We start from the raw sequence: 18,274 nt of genomic DNA, 5'->3' as shown, positions 1-18,274 counted from the left end.
CACTACAGGCAGGTCTAGGAAAAAACTCTGCCTAAAACTCCGGAAAGCTATTGCGAGTCAGCATAGACAATGCTGACCTAGATGGACCGATGGTCTGACCTGGCATAAGACAGCTTCATGTGTTCACATGTAGAGCAAACTGCTCACAGAAAAGTTCCTCCTGGCACTTGAGTTTAAAACAACATCAGTCCTAAACACTCTTGTTTGTATTGAAACCCTATTAACATACATTTCAAGACAGTGGGTCTCCACTGGTTTATCTGGTCCTTAGATTAATCTTAGATATGAAAAACGTAAATTCATTTTAACAGGTCAGGTTAACTGCAGCTTAAGCAAATGTTATGCATTAAAGAATCTAGGATGCTACACGTTAAAGAATATAGGAGATAAACACTATCACACCTATAGTTTCCATGTGTCTTGTTCTGTGTGGCACATCACAAAGAGAATATTTCTAGGCCAAACTAAATTTTACAGTGACTCCTTATTTCCATTTTAAAAAATCACTCATTTATAATCATAAATATTACAAGCATATGCTTTAAAAGTAAGTAGCTTAATAAAAAGCCTCTCAAAGACATCCCTTGCATGACACCCCATCACCATGAGAAAAAATAGTTTTAATGCATACTTAAGACATCACCATTGAACATCCTTTAACTCCATTTTTCATTTTACATACAGTTTCTATCTGATTGACCTGTTTTTAGAGCGGTGCTCCTTCTTAGCTAACAAACAGTCTGAAATATATTCACTCAAGGGGTTCTCTATCTATCAAAGTCTAGTCATCTACCGGAACAAATCACAAAGAGCAAAACTCAGACCAAATAACTTGAAATAACCTTTCTAGTAGTCAAGCAAATATGTTGTTGTTGATTAATGGTAGTTGATTAGTGGTTTTTAATTACCAAAACTGCAAGAAAAGTGCCTAATCAAAGGTGATGGCAGTGGATTTGTGTGATTATTGTTTATTTATTCGATTTTTATACCGCCCTTCTGGAATGGCTCTGATTAAACAGATTCACATAGAAAGTGAATAGACCCAATTTTGAGAACAAAGTGAGTGTGTGTGTGTGTGTGTGTGTGTGTGTGTGTGTGAGAGAGAGAATCCTGACCTAGATGGACCCATGGTCTGACTTGGCATAAGACAGCTTCATGTATTCCCTACCTCCACCACTTATGTATCCATAACATTGCCATTAACATTGCTTTTACCTCAGCCAGGTTTTGAGCTAGAAGAGAAGTACTCGTGAAGGTCCTGCAGGGAGGTAAACCAGAATCAACAAGATGTAATGGCTAGAATGGCAGACGACTAGACTGGGGAGATTAAGGTTGACATCCCCATACCCAGCCCTAAAGCTCACCTAGTGACCTTGAGCCACTCCCTCTTCCCAGCCTAACCGACTTTACAGGGCTACTGTGAGGAACACAGACAGAACCATGTACAGCATCTTGGGCTAGGGATGTGCATGGAACCGTGGAGGGTGGCTCAAAGGCAGGGCAGGCATACCTTTAACAGGGGAGAGGGGGCCCTTATGCACACACATCACGCTCGCTTGCACGCACAGCGGGTGAGCAAGTGCAACATGCACACACATGGCATGCACATATGCACTGGGTACTTCCTGTTACTTCTGGCTTAATTGGACAAACGGCGGCAGGGCCTCTGAACAGGTTCGTGCACATCCCTACCCTGGGCTACCTGCAGGAAGAGGTGATGCAATTAATAAACAACAATATTTATCAAGATTGGCCCTTTTGCTCTTTAAACTGTAGGAAATATACTAAATTACACTAAAATCATAGATAGCCATTAAAGAAAATCCCAAAACCAACAGATGGCCATAATTAGGTCCAATCACAAAGTCGTAAGCAAATGTGTGACCAGTGTGGATTTCCCACTTTCTAGTTCTATTGAAACAGAAACTAATTTAATCCTGTCCTCTGCGAAGAGGCTGAATCCCTGGCAATATGTTTCTCTTCATTGTGGAAACAACAAAGCTCCTGTTGCACCTTCAAGAGGAGCCTTTTTTGTTATGTTTATTCTGAAATTCGAGGGGAGGAGGTTTACCAGAGCTGCTCGAATATTTTTCATATTTGCATTTTAAGCATATAGTTCACTAGAATCCTTTTCTGCCGAGAAGCCCGCCCTCCCTGTCTGGCCCAGGAACGCTCCCCGCGCTCTCCTTCCCCTCCAGTCAAACCTCGGGTTTTTCCCGCTATGTGCGCGCATCTAGTCATGCTCTCGAAGCACCGTCCCTGGATTTACAAGGCCGTAATTTCCAGAGGCTACAGTGTCCGCTATGGGGTAGTAGGGGGAAGTTGAGCCTAGAGAGCATTCACAGACGGAGCTCCACCTTTCTTTCCTCACTCCAAATCTAAAGGCTCTATTTCTCGCTTCCCACCCATTCAAACCAGCTCCAGTGGAGAGTCTGCATACTTTCCTAGGCAAAGCCCTGGAACACAGAGAACCATCGTTTTCCGCCAGTCAGTGGGGGAATCTCGACGGAGCGACACCCTTCCGCCCCTCTCTCCAAGGGATGACCAAAACTGAGTAAGCGAGCTGCCAGGGAGGGAATAAGCTGGCGCCGGGGACAAGGCGCGCGCTCTCCCAAGTCGCCCTGCATCCCTCATCAGGAGAACCCGAACCAACCCACCCAATTCGAGGGAGAGAAAGGGAAAGGGGCGAGAAAAGCCCCTGCACACACTTACTTGGCTCCGTCCCTGCGCTTGGCGGTCCCGGCCTCAGCAGCTCCCGTCAGTATGAGAATGCGGAGGCGAAAGTATGTATACCATAAGTTGGGGAAAGTGCTGAGTTTCAAGGGGGAAAAAATACAGCTCCTCTGTCCTCGCAAGTATGCCCCGTCCTTCTCTCTCCGTCTCTTTCTCAGGAGCGTTGTGGGCAGGGACGGGCGTGGAAACCAGTTCCAGCATGTCAGAGGAGTGTTACACACGGCAAACCCTGCCCTGACGGCCGCCGCCAAAAAAGCGAAGCAGGAACCTGTTTGAACTCAGAAGGCCCAGCCCTTCTCCGAGCAAAGTACGACATGCCTGCCTACTTCCCATTGTCACTTCGCAGCTGCTGCTGTTTCAGAAGGGCAGGTGTGTGCGCGGGGGGGCGGGCGCAGTTGGAATAGGAAGTTTGCCTCATCTGAGGAAAGGTTAAAACAGTTGTGAGCCAGGCACGGCTTCTTACTCGTTTGTTTGCAAAGTGTGGAGAAAAATAGAAGAGAAGCCCAGCAGTTCTAAAACTAGTTCTGTGGCACAGCAGTTCAGAGGAGGACTTAGGTAATTTTGGAGCCTGGACCTAAAGGCCTTTGGAGCCCCCCAGCCCCCTGCAAGTTAAGCATCCTCCTCCTACACACACACACACACACACACACACACACACACAGAGCATTTTTAACACGTGGGTTCTTGAGGGCACAAACAGCAACTGAACTCACAAGAACGCAAGAATATAAAACAGGTATATTCATGCAAATATGCATTAGCAGAAACATTTCAACACATAACATATTCCCACCCCACATATTTCTTTCCCCACTCCCCCAGCACTCAGCCCAGGTCACAATCACACTCGTCCGCCTGGCACAGTGCAGGACAGTGGCGACAACACCACACCGACCCAGGACAGGAGGATTTGTGGACCCTCAGGGGGTGTGGAGGCCCTGGACTTCGGCCCCAAAGTCCAGGGGTAAAAGTGCTACTGCAGCAATTGATATGTATAACCTGAGGTCAAAAATGGGCAACTCCTCATGTGTATGGAACGATGGAAACCCATTTTGGACATATTAGAATTCTAATAGTGCACACTTACAAAATCAATGTTTGATTCATGGAAGCGTTTTTCTTTTTAATACCTTTTTTAAATATCTTATTTAGTTACATTATTTTATGTAGTTATGTTTACCACCCTGTTTTCCTTTTGGAGGGTGATGACTATTATGGATAGCTTGTGTTGTTTGGTTTATTTAAAATGTTTCAACAACAAAATAACAAAAAATGAAAGTTTGAAGTAGGAATCAGACTTTGGTTTGCCCGTGACAATAGAAGAAATACTTTTACATTGAGCCTAAATTCTGCACCCCATCCCCCATCTCTTTTTAATGAATTGCCTGGGGCAGAGTTGTGTAGAACTTGAAAGCCAAAGTTTGGGACAGGGTAGGTTGGGAGAGTCAGTTATTCTTGTTGCTAAATATTTTGGATGGTTGAGTCCCCTTAGTGGCAAAGCGAGAAGGGCAGTAATTTTTGTTTTCAGTTGTTGCAAGTCCACTTCCCAAACATGAAGTTTAATTGGTGAGGCACCTGCCAGCAGCCACAATTTGTGTTTCTAAGGTGTGTTTAAATTAATTTGTGACACAACAGCATTACTATTCCATAGTATAGGGAAGTTTTGGGGTGATCTTCCCTTTGTTTAAATCTTTTGAACATCCAGTTTGTGAGATTTTGAAGAGTAGGGAAGTTGGCAATACTGCCTATCAGGGAATTTAGCTGAGCCAGTAAGTATTCCTTGCTGGTAGAAGATCCAAAAAGGAAGTTGATTCAGTTGCACACCCTACTGCCAGGCTAGGAGAAAGCAAGGACTTAATGGGCCATATGTCAAACAGGACTGTTCAGGATTGCTATTGTCTGTTGAAGTCAGTGGTCCAGTAAATGGAGTATGTGAGGAAACCCAAAATAAAGAAATAACTCTGGATCCTGCGGTTATATTTTAACTGATTAGTTTTACTGACTGAAAGGGATCAATTTGATCCTTTTAAATACTGAGCCATTCCTTGGATGGGGTCCCCTCTCCATGTTGCCTCCCCTTGCTTCCCCCACCAAGGCCCTACCTTCCATTCACCCAGGAAGCTCTTTGTCTAAACTGGAAAAGGTGCAGAAGAGGGCAACCAAGATGATCAGGGGCCTAAAGCACCTTTCTTATGAGGCAAGACTACAACACCTGGGGCTTTTTAGTTTAGAAAAAAGACGACTGCGAGGAGACATGATAGAGGTCTATAAAATCATGCATGGAGTGGAGAAAGTGGATAGAGAGAAATTCTTCTCCCTCTTCCATAACACTAGAACAAGGGGTCATCCTATGAAATTGATTGCCGGGAAATCTAGGACCAACAAACGGAAGTACTTTTTCACACAACGTATAATCCACTTGTGGAATTCTCTGCCACAAGATGTGGTGACAGCCAACAACCTGGATGGCTTTAAGAGGGGTTTGGATAACTTCATGGAGGAGAGGTCTATTAATGGCTACTAGTCGTAGGGCTGTGGACCACCTCCAGCCTCAAAGGCAGGATGCCTCTGAGTACCAGTTGCAAGGCCGTAACAGCAGGGGAGAGGGCATGCCCTCAACTCCTGCCTGTGGCTTCCAACAGCATCTGGTGGGCCACTGTGCGAAACAGGATGCTGGACTAGGTGGGCCTTGGGCCTGATCCAGCAGGGGTGTTCTTATGATTGTAGATCTGAACTTTCTTGAAATCTAGGCTGTTCATATTATTTCTTTTATCATATATGTGTGTGTGTATATATATATAATGATAACCCTTGAAGGTAGATCACTATTTCTATTTTACAAATGGGGGCTGTAAAAACACTGATATCACCAAGGCAGGGGTGTAGCTATAATTGGGCGAACGGGTTCAAAGAACCCAAGCCATGCCCAATCAGGAGCCGCCATCTGCGGCCCTGACATGCCCCCTGCGTCTGACATCATACACGGGGCCGGTAGTTTAGCTCCCAAGCGTGGGGCGCGCGGCCCCTTCGGGAGCTAAAAAAGGCTGGTGCTACGTTTGCAGCACCAGCCAGGAGTGGCTCTTCCCTGCAAAGGCAGGGAAGAGTTGCTCCTGGCTGGCGCTGCGAATGCAGCACCAGCCTAACTAGCTCCTGAAGGGGCCACGTGGCCCCTTCAGGAGCTAAGACTGGTGCTGCGTTTGCAATGCAGCCCAGAAGTAGCTCTTCCCTGCAGGGAAGAGCCGCTCCTGGGCTGCGCTGTGAACACAGCACCAGCCTTTGTCTAACTGCCGAAGGGACCGCGTGGCCCCTTCAGCAGTTAAGCTGCTTCTCTCGAATGGAGCCTCAAGGCTCTGTTCGGGAGCCAGACCACGCCCCCCGTGTCTGATGTCAGACATGGGGGCGTGGCTATCCCCTTCATCTGACGTCAGACGCAGGGGGCGGGGCTACCGGGGCGCCCACCACGGCTGCACACAGGCCGCCGGCAGGCTAGCTATGCCCCTGCACCAAGGCCATACATTTCTGGCTGCAGAGTTTAGTTGTGTTCAGGACATTGAAGTGAAAAGTGATTTTCTACTAACAGACTCTTTTGCAGAGTACCATTTAATGTATAGCAATATAATTAAAATGCCAACACAGCATCATTAATTTAAATGCATGTGTAATACTTTCAAGAGTAATCTTGGGAAACTGTGCTTGAGATTAGGGATATGCACGAAACTGGTTCGGAGGCCCTTTATGGGCTTTATGAGCACATGAGAAATAATTTATAGAAGTTGGATAATGTTGAACATCTTCCAGATGTTCAGCAACAATATCTAGACCCTGAATTTTGTCTGGCAAAGATTGGCTCCTTGTTTACCTGGACAGAGCTCACAGTGAACATCTTCCCAAAAGCTGTCAGAAGCAAGTGCTGAAACATCCTGGGATGCTGGGAAACACTGGAAATGCACTTTTTATCCCAACCTGCCCCTTTGCTGCATATTAAACAGAATATTGCCAGAGCCAACTAAATTGTAACTGCCACCGACTCGCTAATAATGAAGTCTTGTGATCAAACTGTGAAATATAATACTACTAGCTGATCCGGCACAGAGCATCTGCGCCCCTAGTTCTCCCTGTCTCTTCATTTCCCCCTCCCTTCAGCCCCAGTCCATTCTCCTCCCCCCTCCCTTCAGCCCCAGTCCGTTCTCTGCCGGCACTTTCCTTTCCCTTCTCTCCTCTGGCGGTAGTTTCCTACGCTCGCCAGTGCTTTCCTTCCCTGCCTGCCAACTGAGCTTCCGATGCTTTCCCTCCCCGCTGCTTTTTCTGATTGCCTGCCGGCTGACAGGCTGCCACTGCCATTTTCTTCCTTCCCACCCGTGGCTGTCTAGCAGCTATCTGAACTCTTGCAGGAGCTGCCACGCATGGGATTAGCTATGGGTGGCTTTGAGAATTAAATATATGGATAGATACTAGCTCTACTGAAGTATCCATATATGTCAATATCCTTTACAATAGATTAAAAAATATTCACATTCTGAAATAATTTGCAAAAATTAATGAAAGGAGTTTGTAGGGATGTGCACAGACCGGTCCGGAGCCCATTGTAAGGGCCTCCAGACCTGGGGCCAGTTCGGCGGTCCAGCACTGGGGAGGGTCGATCTTTAAGGGCGGGGGATGGTGTACTTACCCCTTCCACTGCTTCCCCCCTCCAGAGCTCCCCGTTTTGTAAGCATTTGGGGCTGCAGGGTACCTTCCTGCCACCCCTACCCCCGTTCCTCGTCAAATGGCTTCAAAAGCCTCACTGCGCATGTGCGCATCATGTCCTGCACCGTGTGCGCACGTGCATGATATGACGTGCACGACATGCGCTCACGATGTGAGACTTTTGAAGCCATTTGACGAGGAACGGGGGTAGGGGCGGCAGCAAGGTATCCTGCCGCCCCAAATGCGTACAAAACGGGGAGTGCTGGAGGGGGGAAAGTGGTGGGAGGGGTAAGTACATCCCCCACCCTTAAAGATCTACCCTCCCCAGTGCTGGACTGCAGAGGTACAGTTCCGTGCACGCCACTAGGAGTTTGCTGGTCAATGGACCAAATAAAGATGATTAAGAACAGCCCTGCTGGATCAGGCCCATGGCCCATCTAGTCCAGCATCCTGTTTCACACAGTGGCCCACCAGATCCTGCTGGAAGCCACAGACAAGAGTTGAGGACGTGCCCTCTCTCCTGCCATTACTCCCCTGCAACTGGTACTCAGAGGCACCCTGCCCTTGAGGCTGGAGGTGGCCCACAGCCCTCTGACTAGTAGCCATTGATAGACCTCTCCTCCATGAAGTCATCCAAACCCCTCTTAAAGCCATCCAGGTTGTTGGCTGTCACCACATCCAGTGGCAGAGAGTTCCACAAGTGGATCACGCGTTGTGTGAAAAAGTACTTCCGTTTGTTGGTCCTAGACCTCCTGGCAATCAATTTCATGGAGTGACCCCTTGTTCTAGTGTTGTGTGAGAGGGAAAAGAATCTTTCTCTCTCCACTTTCTCCACACCATGCATGATTTTATAGACCTCTATCATGTCTCCCCGCAGACGTCTTTTTTCTAAACTAAAAAGCCCCAGGTGTTGTAGTCTTGCCTCATAAGAAAGGTGCTCTAGGCCCCTGATCATCTTGGTTGCCCTCTTCTGCACCTTCTCCAGTTCTACAATGTCCTTTTTAAGATGTGGTGACCAGAATTGTACGCAGTACTCCAAGTGTGGTCGCACTATAGTTTTGTATAAGGGCATTATAATGTTAACTTGTTTATTTTCAATCCCCTTTCTAATGATCCCTAGCATGGAATTTGCCTTTTTCACAGCTGCCGCACATTGAGTCGACACTTTCAACGAACTGTCAACCACAACCCCAAGATCCCTCTCCTGGTCCATTACCGACAGCTCGGATCCCATCAGCGTATACTTGAAGTTGGGGTTTTTTATCCCAATATGCATCACTTTACACTTGCTAACATTGAACCGTATTTGCCATTTTGTCGCCCACTCCCCCAGTTTGGAGAGATCCTTTTGGAGCTCCTCACAATCCATTTCAGATTTCACTACCCGGAAGAGTTTGGTATCATCTGCAAATTTGGCCACATCGCTGCTTACCCCTGCTTCTAGATCATTTATGAATAAGTTAAAAAGCACCAGTCCCAGTACAGATCCCTGGGGGACCCCACTTCTTACTACCCTCCATTGTGAGAACTCCATTTATACCTACCCTCTTTACTGTCTTTCAACCAGTTAGCAATCCACACATGTACTTGTCCCCTTATCCCATGACCGCTAAGTTTCCTCAGGAGTCTTTGATGAGGAACTTTGTCAAAAGCTTTTTGGAAGTCCAGGTAGACTGTGTCAACTGGATCACCTTGATCCACACACTTGTTGACACTCTCAAAGAAGTCCAAAAGGTTGGTGAGGCAAGATTTACCTTTGCGGAAGCCATGCTGGCTCACTCCCAGCAGGGCCTGTTCTTCTAGGTGCTTTACAATTTTATCCTTGAGGATGCTTTCCATCAATTTGCCCGGAACGGACGTTAGGCTAACTGGCCTGTAATTTCCCAGATTGCCCCGGATCCCTTTTTGAAAATTGGTGTTACATTTGCTACTCTCCAGTCCTCTGGTACAGAGCCCAGTTGCAGGGATATGTTAAATATTTTAGCAAGGAGGTCGGCAATTTCACATTTGAGTTCTTTGAGGACTCTTGGATGGATGCCATCCGGCCCTGGTGATTTGTTAGCTTTCAGTTTTTCCAGACAGTTTAGAACATCATCCCTTGTCACTTCTATCTGACTCAGCTCTCTAGCCTCCATCCCTAAAAAGCCTGGTTCAGGAACAGGTATATGCTCAGTATCCTCTGCCGTGAAGACAGATGCAAAGAACTCATTCAGTTTCTCTGCAACCTCCATATTCTCCTTAATAATCCCTTTCACTCCCTCATTGTCTAGTGGCCCAACCGCCTCCCTGGCAGGTTTCCTGCTTCTGATGTACTTAAAGAAGTTTTTGTTATTCCCCTTGATACTTTTGGCTAAATGTTCCTCAAACTCTCTTTTTGCCTCCCTTATTGTCACCTTGCATTTCTTTTGCCAGAGTTTGTGTTCCTTTCTGTTCTCTTTGTTTGGACAGGCCTTCCAATTTTGGAAGGAAGTCTTCTTCCCTTTTATGGCTTCTTTGATGGTATCCGTTAGCCATGCTGGCATCCTTCTGGACTTAGTGGTACCTTTCCTCCTTTTGGGTATACAAGCTGACTGGGCTTCTAGTATTGTGGTTTTGAGTAAACTCCATGCATTCTGGAGCGAAGTGACTCTCCTGATTTTCCCCCTCAGCTTTCTTTTCACCATACTCCTCATTTTGGAGAAGTTTCCTCTTCTGAAATTTAAAATGTCTGTGTTTGACATCCTTGGTGATTCTCTCCCCGCATGTATGCTGAATTTGATGGCACTGTGGTCACTGTTCCCTAAAGGGTCGATGACACTGACATCATGCACCAGGTCCTGGGTGTCACTCAGAATTAGATCCAAAGTCGCCTTCTCTCTGTTCGGTTCCATGACCAACTGTTCTAGGGCATAGTCATTTAGCGTATCTAGAAATTTGACCTCTTTGTCCTGACTTGAATGTGAATTTACCCAGTCTATGTGTGGGTAGTTGAAATCACCCATAATTACAGCCCTGCCTCTCCTTGACGCCTCCCTGATTTCCTCCTGCATCTCCCAGTCACTGTCGGCATTTTGATCCGGAGGGCGATAGCATGTCCCCAGTAGCACGATTCCTTTCCGGCCTTGTATAGTCACCCACAGGGTTTCTGTGGAGGACTCCAGTCCACTTAGGTTTTCTAGCTTGTTAGATTCTATCCCTTCGTCAGCATACAGTGCTACCCCTCCTCCAAGGTGCCCCTCCCTGTCCTTTCTATAGAGTTTATACCCAGGGATAACAGTGTCCCACTGGTTCTCACTGTTCCACCATGTTTCTGTTATGCCCACTATGTCTATTTCTGCGTTAGCAACCAAGCACTCCAGCTCACCCATCTTGGCTCAGAGGCTTCTGGCACTGGCATACAAGCACCTATACACTGAATCTCTCCCCTGATGTATGCTATTCTTTTGACTCTTTGATCTGCTGGCACAGGCTCCCGTCTGCTCTTTATGCGCTTCTGCTCCATCCCCTTCTGTTTTATTTGAATTCTTTGCAGCCTCACACTTTAAAGGATGGCTTTTGCCAAACGGGATACTGCCCAGCTCCCTGGCTGTTCCCCAGGTGTCATTTTCCCCAGGTGTCATTGGCTGTTCCCCAGGTGTCATTGGCTGTTCCCCAGGTGTCATTTTAAAAGCTATTCTGCAACCTTTTTGATTTTAAGCGCCAGCAGTCTGGTTCCATCTTGGTTCAAGTGCAGCCCGTCCCTTTTGTACAGGCCTTGCTTGCCACAAAATGTGTCTCAGTGCCTAACAAATCTAAACCCCTCCTCCCGGCACCAACATCTCATCCACGCATTGAAACCCCTCAGTTCTGCCTGTCTCACTGTACTTGCGCATGGAACAGGTAGCATTTCTGAGAATGCTACCTTGGGGGTCCTGGACTTCAAAATGCTACCTATCAGCCTAAATTTAGCTTCCAGGACCTCCCGACTGCATTTCCCCACATCGCTGGTGCCGACGTGCACCACGACAGCTGTCTCCTCCCCAGCACTGCCTAGGAGCCTGTCTAGACACTGCGTAATGTCCACAACCTTCGCACCAGGCAGGCAAGTCACCGTGCGGTCAATACACGGGTCACAAACCCATCTCTCTATCCCCCTAATGATTGAATCACCCACTACAAGGAGGCCCCCACCCCCCAGAGGAGTATCCCCTGTGCGAGAGGATATGGGCTTATCATCCACAGAAGGGGTCTCTTCTAAAGGAGCATTTCCCTCTTCCTCAGACTGATGTCCTCCTTCCCCAAGACCTTCATTCTCCCTGACAGCAGAGGAGCTACCAGCCCTGGAGTGGGATGCCTCTATCACATCCCTGAAGGTCTCGTCCACATGCCTCTCTGTCTCTCTGAGCGTCTCCAGATCTGCCACCTTGGTCTCGAGGGAACGGATTTGTTCCCTGAGAGCCAGGAACTCCTTGCACCGAGCACACACCCATGACTTCTGCCCATGGGGCAAATAGTCGTACATGTGGCACTCTGTGCAATACACTGGGAAGTGCCCCTTCCCCTGCTGACCTTCTATCTTCATACTGTTTTAATTGGCTCTTTACAGTATTTAGGGAGCTTATTGTCCGTTTATTAGATAGTTTACTAGGGTAGGTCTCAGCTGTAATGGGCAGCTATTTAACTGTCCAAACAGCCTTTCCCAAGAATATGAGGGATATGAGGGAGGGATATGTACTTACGTTCTCTTCTCCACCAGGCTCCTTGTGCTCCTTGTGATTGCAGGGGCTTGTTCCAGGCTCCCCCTCACACTTCCCGCTAAACTCCTGCAAAACTCCAACGTCCTGTTTGCTATCCCTGTTCGCTATATGATTGATTGATTGAATAAAAGGATACCATCTAGATTCAAACAAAGCCATTATTTAGTTCAATAGACTTCAATATTAAATCTTTTTAACATTTGTGCTATGACCCAGACTTTTTGTAACCATAATATTTCTTCTTTTGTAGTTCATCAAAAGTTTCTGATAGTCATTTTTGTGCCAGTAGTATATTCATTTTTCCTCCTCTCAAAGGAAATGTAAAAGTAGTAACACTTGCTCCAAAACTTACTCAGTGATTTATACCTTTCCTGGCTCCAGTAGTCCTAAAGTTTTCACACACTCAAGTTACTCAAAGAATGATGCCCAACTTTAGACTAGTAAGGTTGAAAGTTACAACTTAACTCATAATCAGGATTTTAAGGAGAAGTGTACTTATAACTAGTAGCTACTTTATTTTATGGCTTTATATAGCAGCCATGGAACCTGTATTAATGTGAATGTATTGCTTCCCTTAAATGTACTAGACTGTATTCAGTGGATCAAAATATCATTAAATCAAAATACTTTATTTGGATGTTGTGCAACAATAAGACTAGCACACCAAAAATATCGGCATTTTCTAAATTAAATAACTATGCAGTATCACAAAAGTGCTCTAATGTACACATTCCACTCCTTTTCACTGTACATTTATTTTGCTGAATCTGAGGTCTACTGATTACAATAGAACTTAATTTCAAATACATATTTTATTTTTTAAAAAAATATTTATATCCTGCCCCTGAGTGCAATGCTGACCGAGGCACCTCACCAAAAGAATAAATCAGAATTTAAAATATGCTTACAATTGGGCTTTAAGATTCTAGGCTCTGCATTCTAGGTGAAAAATATTTATAGAGACTCTATGAAATGAATTGCAGCAAAGCAATTCCAGATAGGTGAATGATTTTTAACATTCTGTGGCAGAGATTTATTGAGGGGTCATTACACAAGCTGTCCAGAATCAACAGATCTGAAGAAGTTTCTCAGATGCAGCAGCATCAAGCTCACTATATAGCGATGAGAATGTAGAGCTCATAGATTCAGCTATGTCTTTGCACCCTGACAGTAAAAACTTAGAATCAAAGACAAGTCCTAACATGACAATGTTAGAAAGTTACTTTAGGCAGCAAATTCCAGCGAAAGCATCAATTCTAATGAGGACATTTATCCCAACAGACATAGCAAGACAGACAAGAAATCAGCTGACAGCTCTGGGAATGAATTATCATAGTGAAACTTTGAAGAAGGCTGAAGTGTTGAAATCCCTATCTTTGTGAAACTATTTAACATGATACAGTTGACTGAAAGAGATTTTGCAATTGGTGACAAAGATAAATAATGTGTTACTTAGACTGGTATCAATGAGCAAGTGTCAGCCACAGAAGAATAGACATTAAAACTAAAATAGAAGGGGTAGTGCTATTGTAGCACATAAGCACATAACTGTTGAGGAGATAGCTCACCTTATCAATCTACTCAAGCCACCTGTGTGCTCCTCCACTCCCCCCCACCCCTCATTGTAGATAATTTTGTTGTCATTTGCTACCTTTTCTCTTCTCTGGGTGGCTGCCTTGCTCAGTGACATAACCATATACACAACCACTCTAGCATCATGCAGTACTATAGCGCTACTATTGATTCTGCAGGCTGGATTCTGTAGGTTGCATTTTGTACTTGTTCCATGTAGACAGAGTTTGTGTCAATCAAAAGTTGTCACAGAACACCGTGAGTGGAGGACTCACCCTGTTCTGGTCCTGTCTTGCTCCTGTTCTTCCAATACTTAGTTTTTTATTTGGCTATTGTTCTCTCTCTCTTCACCACCCATTCCCTTGAATGCTAGTCAGCATGGGAAGGGAGGTTTTAAAAAAAAAAATTAGGGCAAAGCCTGACTGGAGTGGGTAGCTTCTTTAATGCTCTGCTAATTAACTGGGGGATAAAAATTGCAACCCCCAACAATCACAACAGAGGCAAGTCTACAATTAAGTCGGATAGATGGTGCCACAGAACTTGCCTTTTTGGCTCTCCCTGCAACAAATGAGCACTTCTAGCCCACTCCAACAAAGCCACCGCCCAAACAGCCATAGCACACAAAATAGGAAACTATATCTGCCCACCTTAATCCCAGAGCATTCCTTCAACAGGTCTAATACCAACCAACCCAGTGAGTGTGGTTTCTGGTTTGTTTATCCCTCTGGGTGGGATCCATGTTGGTGGCAGAGACTCCCAGGTTCTGTTGGAAGCGTTAGTGCCTGTGGATGCTTGTAAATATTTTTGTAACTTTCTAAATGTGTTGGCTTTTAGGAACATAGGAAGATGCTTTCTACTGAGTCAGACCATTGATCCATCTAACTCAGTATTGTATACACTAGGGTTGTGCATTTTGTATGTTCTGTGTTTTGATTTGGACCGAATCCAAAACACCCCCAGTTCGGATTTTGTCCGAAAATAAGCCTTCCAAAACACCCCAATTTCGATTTGGATCCAAATTAATCCAAATCTGAATTAATTCAGATTTTTAAAAGGGTCACATGGCCAAAAATGTGGGTGGCGGTTGTAGTGCCCAATGAGTGGAAGCTACCACAAATATTTCAAAGGAATTGGGCAAAGGGCTGATGTTTGGTGAATTTTTGAGGTTTGCGCATCTTTAAGATTTTTCCCATATGGAATAATGGAGGTTTCAGCAAAAGTATAGCTTCACATGGGACGGGAAGGGGTGTCCCAGAGTGGAGTGTGGTTTGTGGTAGTGCCCAATGGAGGCAAGGAAGCTTCCACAATTATTTCAAAGGAATTGGGCAAAGGGCTGATTTTTAAAGAATTAATGAAGTTTAAGATTTTTCCCCACAGGGAACAATGGAGGTTTCAGCAGCCCCATAACTGCACTTGGGGGGCACTGGGGTGGCCCAGAGCAAGTGGTGGTGTAGTGTACATAGGGTGCCAACCATCCCCCTGAGTTGCATGAAATACAGGGTTTTGTTGTTCTAGAGGTGTTCTGAGTATAGATTCCCTGGTAGCATATAAGAGTGGATTCATGGTTTGTCATTGAAAATCTCATATGCTACCAGAGAATCTACACTCAGCGTCTCAGAAACAAAACCCAGTACCCCAATGGGTTAGCACCCTCTGTGCACCACACCACGACTTGCTCTGGGCCACCCCAGAACCCCCCAAGTGCAGTTATTGGGCTGCTGAAACCATCATCAGCCCCTGGTGGCGCAGTGATAAAAAAAACCCTGCTGCCCTGTAACCAGAAGGTTACAAGTTCGATCCTGACCAGGGGCTCAAGGTTGACTCAGCCTTCCATCCTTCCGAGGTCAGTAAAATGAGTACCCAGAATGTTGGGGGCAATATGCTAAATCATTGTAAACCGCTTAGAGAGCTCTGGCTATAGAGCGGTATATAAATGTAAGTGCTATTGCTATTGCTATCATTATTCCCTATGGGGGAAAAGCTTAAAGACACTCAAACTTCAACAAATCGCAAAAAAATCAGCCCTTTGCCCAATTCCTTTGAAATCTGGGTGGTGGCAGGCACCCATGGGGGGACTACCACCTGAGCAGAGCTTTGCAGGAAAGCAGGTTTCCTAAGCAAGATCACACAGATGCAGCAGACTAGGCTGTAGGGCCAACAACAGTGCCCTGCTCTCTCTCCCACAAGCATTTTTTGTCCACAAGTAACAGAGACACAGCTACAGCTGTGGCACCCGGCCATAAAAGTGGGATAAATAAGGAAGGGTTCAAACAACAGCAACATTCTGCCATGTAACAGCCAGGTTTGGCCCCTCTCCCACCTACCCAAGTAGAAGAGTGATGATCCTGACAATTGCACACAACTTTTGGCGCATTTTTTACTGTTCTGCTACAGATTGGAACCTGTGGCACCACACAACCTATTTGATCTAGTTTGAATAAAAATGATGATGATGCTAGAAGTCACAATATGACCCAATCTTCATTGCAAAGAAGTCCAAAGAGAGAGAGAGAGAAAACCACCAAGATGCCCATCCATGAGGTCCCAAAATACAGCACAACAGCAAACCATCCTAGACAGGCATTTGAATTGCAATGTGTGTGTGTGTGTACACACACACACACACACACACACACACACACACAAACACACACTGTAACTAAATAGGGAGCAGTAAGGGAACAGAGAGACACAATAGCAGATACAATATAACTATGTATCTATGTAGAATAGATACAATTAACTAGGGGGAAAAGACAGTTTTTTTAAAAAAAAATCACAAGTCTACTCTACCCTTAACCACCTACTAGTATGAGGAAGGGGATCCCTCCCACACAGAACCCCTATTTAAGCTTCTTCTAAACAAAACAACAACACACAACTTTTTAAATTCAATTGCAACCCCAAACCTCCCTAAACCTCCCCACTCAGTCAGTCTAGGGCACTGGTGGCTGGCACAGTCAGGCAGCGAGTCTCTCAAGGGGGTTAAAAAAATTCTTTCTGGAACATAAAAGCAATGCAGCAGATAAATCCATTTTCTCAGGCTGGCATAGCCAGCCATAGGAGGCTGGCAGGCTGGGCTCAGGCTGGCAGCCTGGCAACAAGGCAGTGTGGAAGCTTTAGTTGAGACATGCAAAGCAAACTAGTTCTCTCTCTCTCTCTCTCTCTCTCTCTCTCTCTCTCTCTCTCTCTCTCTCATGAGGCAGAAAGGCAGAGAATGGTGACTGAGTAACTAACTAACTTGTTGAATGAATTGAACCAAACTCCCTCCTTCAACCCCCACCCCACCCTTGCAACTTCTTCAACATTATCAAAGCAAGCGGCACAGAGTGGAAGCTTAAGTTGGCAATGGCTACTCTTCAGGTTAATCAGAATTTCTTAGTACACAATTGCATTACAATACAACACATTTGTAACTAAAACATTCATGCCAAAGGAAATGGCTGGCCTCAGAGAAGCTGTGTGGGCTTTTTGCATATCTTATCTTCTGCTATTCCTTTTGACAAACACTCAGTTGCTGGAGTGGAGAGACCAAAAGGACAATTTTCATGCAATGCTGAAATGGAGGTCCGAAGTTTTTCTGAAGAACAAAACATTCGGGTCCTAAATGGGGTCATTTCGATTCGATTACAAAAATTTTCATTTCTCATTTCCTCATTTCGATTTGTGTACAAAATGTCCAAAAATGCCATTGTTGGACACAAAACATTTTGTGGCCGAATCGAAACACACAAGCCTAGTATACACTGACTGGCAGCAACTCTCCAGTGTTTCAGCATGAGTCATTCTCAGCCCTACCTGGAGATGCCAGGGAGTTCACCTGGGACCTTTTGCATGCAAGCAGATGCCCTACCTCTGAGCTGCAGCCCTATCCCCTACAGACAGTGCACACATGTAGTCACCCATTCAAATGCAAACTAAGGCAGGCCTTGCTTAGCAAGGGGAACAATTCATGCTCACTACATCAAGACCGCCTTTTACCCTGTTTTGTTTTGCTTTAAGCTGCACCAGCCCAGAACTGGATGGGTCCATTTCCTACAGCATTCTGGGACAACATCTGATTGACACAAGTCCTGCTGAGCGTTAGAAAGCTCACGCGAGGAGATTTCTTTATCTGCCTCAGCTACAATGCAAGTGCACGGGTAAGGGAGCACTGTTAATTAATATTGTCTGGAGACATGCAGTTAAAGTTCCAAATAAAGTAGTTTATTTAGGAAATCCATCAAGGAGATAGATAAGACCTATCATGCCTCATTGCTAGTTACATAAAAGTGGGGAAGGGAGAAGGAGGAGTCTCTCTCTAGAACCAGTCTCTTGGTAGTGGCTTGGTCAGCCCATCTGCTATCATGTCTTGAGTGGGGAAGTACTTCAGCTTAACTAGCCCACTCTCTTGTGCCTCTCTAACATAGTGGTGCTTTGCATCTATGTGTTTTGTTTGAGACCTTTCTGTCGGAGAGAGTTGGATGCACCCTTGGTTTTCCTCAAACATCTCAGTTGGCTCATCAATTCTGAAGTCTAACAGTAACTTGTGCAGCCATGTGCCTTCTTGACATGATTGCCCAGCTGAT

General features: G+C 45.6%; 1 protein-coding gene and 1 long non-coding RNA gene across 10 annotated transcripts in view; one reads left to right on the top strand and one right to left on the bottom strand.

The window, feature by feature from the left end:
- The window catches only part of FAM83B (family with sequence similarity 83 member B), a 79,183-nt gene extending 75,983 nt beyond the window's left edge, over positions 1 to 3,200 (bottom strand). For 2 of the 6 annotated variants that reach the window (XM_053286424.1, XM_053286423.1), the window contains exons 1-2: positions 2,441 to 2,664; positions 1,216 to 1,258 (exon numbers count right to left, since the gene is read on the bottom strand). The gene's annotated coding sequence lies outside the window, so the exon portion shown is untranslated. Of the gene's footprint in view, positions 1 to 1,215; positions 1,259 to 2,071; positions 2,181 to 2,357; positions 2,665 to 2,712 lie in introns of those variants that run through there. The other 4 variants (XM_053286420.1, XM_053286422.1, XM_053286421.1 and 1 more) reach the window with 4 other exon arrangements.
- LOC128340775 (uncharacterized) overlaps positions 2,130 to 18,274 on the top strand; it is a 40,522-nt gene continuing 24,377 nt past the window's right edge. The window contains exons 1-2 of one of the 4 annotated variants that reach the window (XR_008313947.1): positions 2,130 to 2,783; positions 2,892 to 3,102. This is a non-coding gene — a long non-coding RNA (uncharacterized LOC128340775). The remainder of the gene's footprint in view (positions 2,784 to 2,891; positions 3,103 to 18,274) is intronic. The other 3 variants (XR_008313946.1, XR_008313944.1, XR_008313945.1) reach the window with 3 other exon arrangements.

The sequence above is a fragment of the Hemicordylus capensis genome, chromosome 1, assembly GCF_027244095.1.
Source record: "Hemicordylus capensis ecotype Gifberg chromosome 1, rHemCap1.1.pri, whole genome shotgun sequence".
Classification (NCBI taxonomy): Eukaryota; Metazoa; Chordata; class Lepidosauria; order Squamata; family Cordylidae; genus Hemicordylus; species Hemicordylus capensis.
This window is presented reverse-complemented; position numbering and strand designations above follow the sequence as displayed.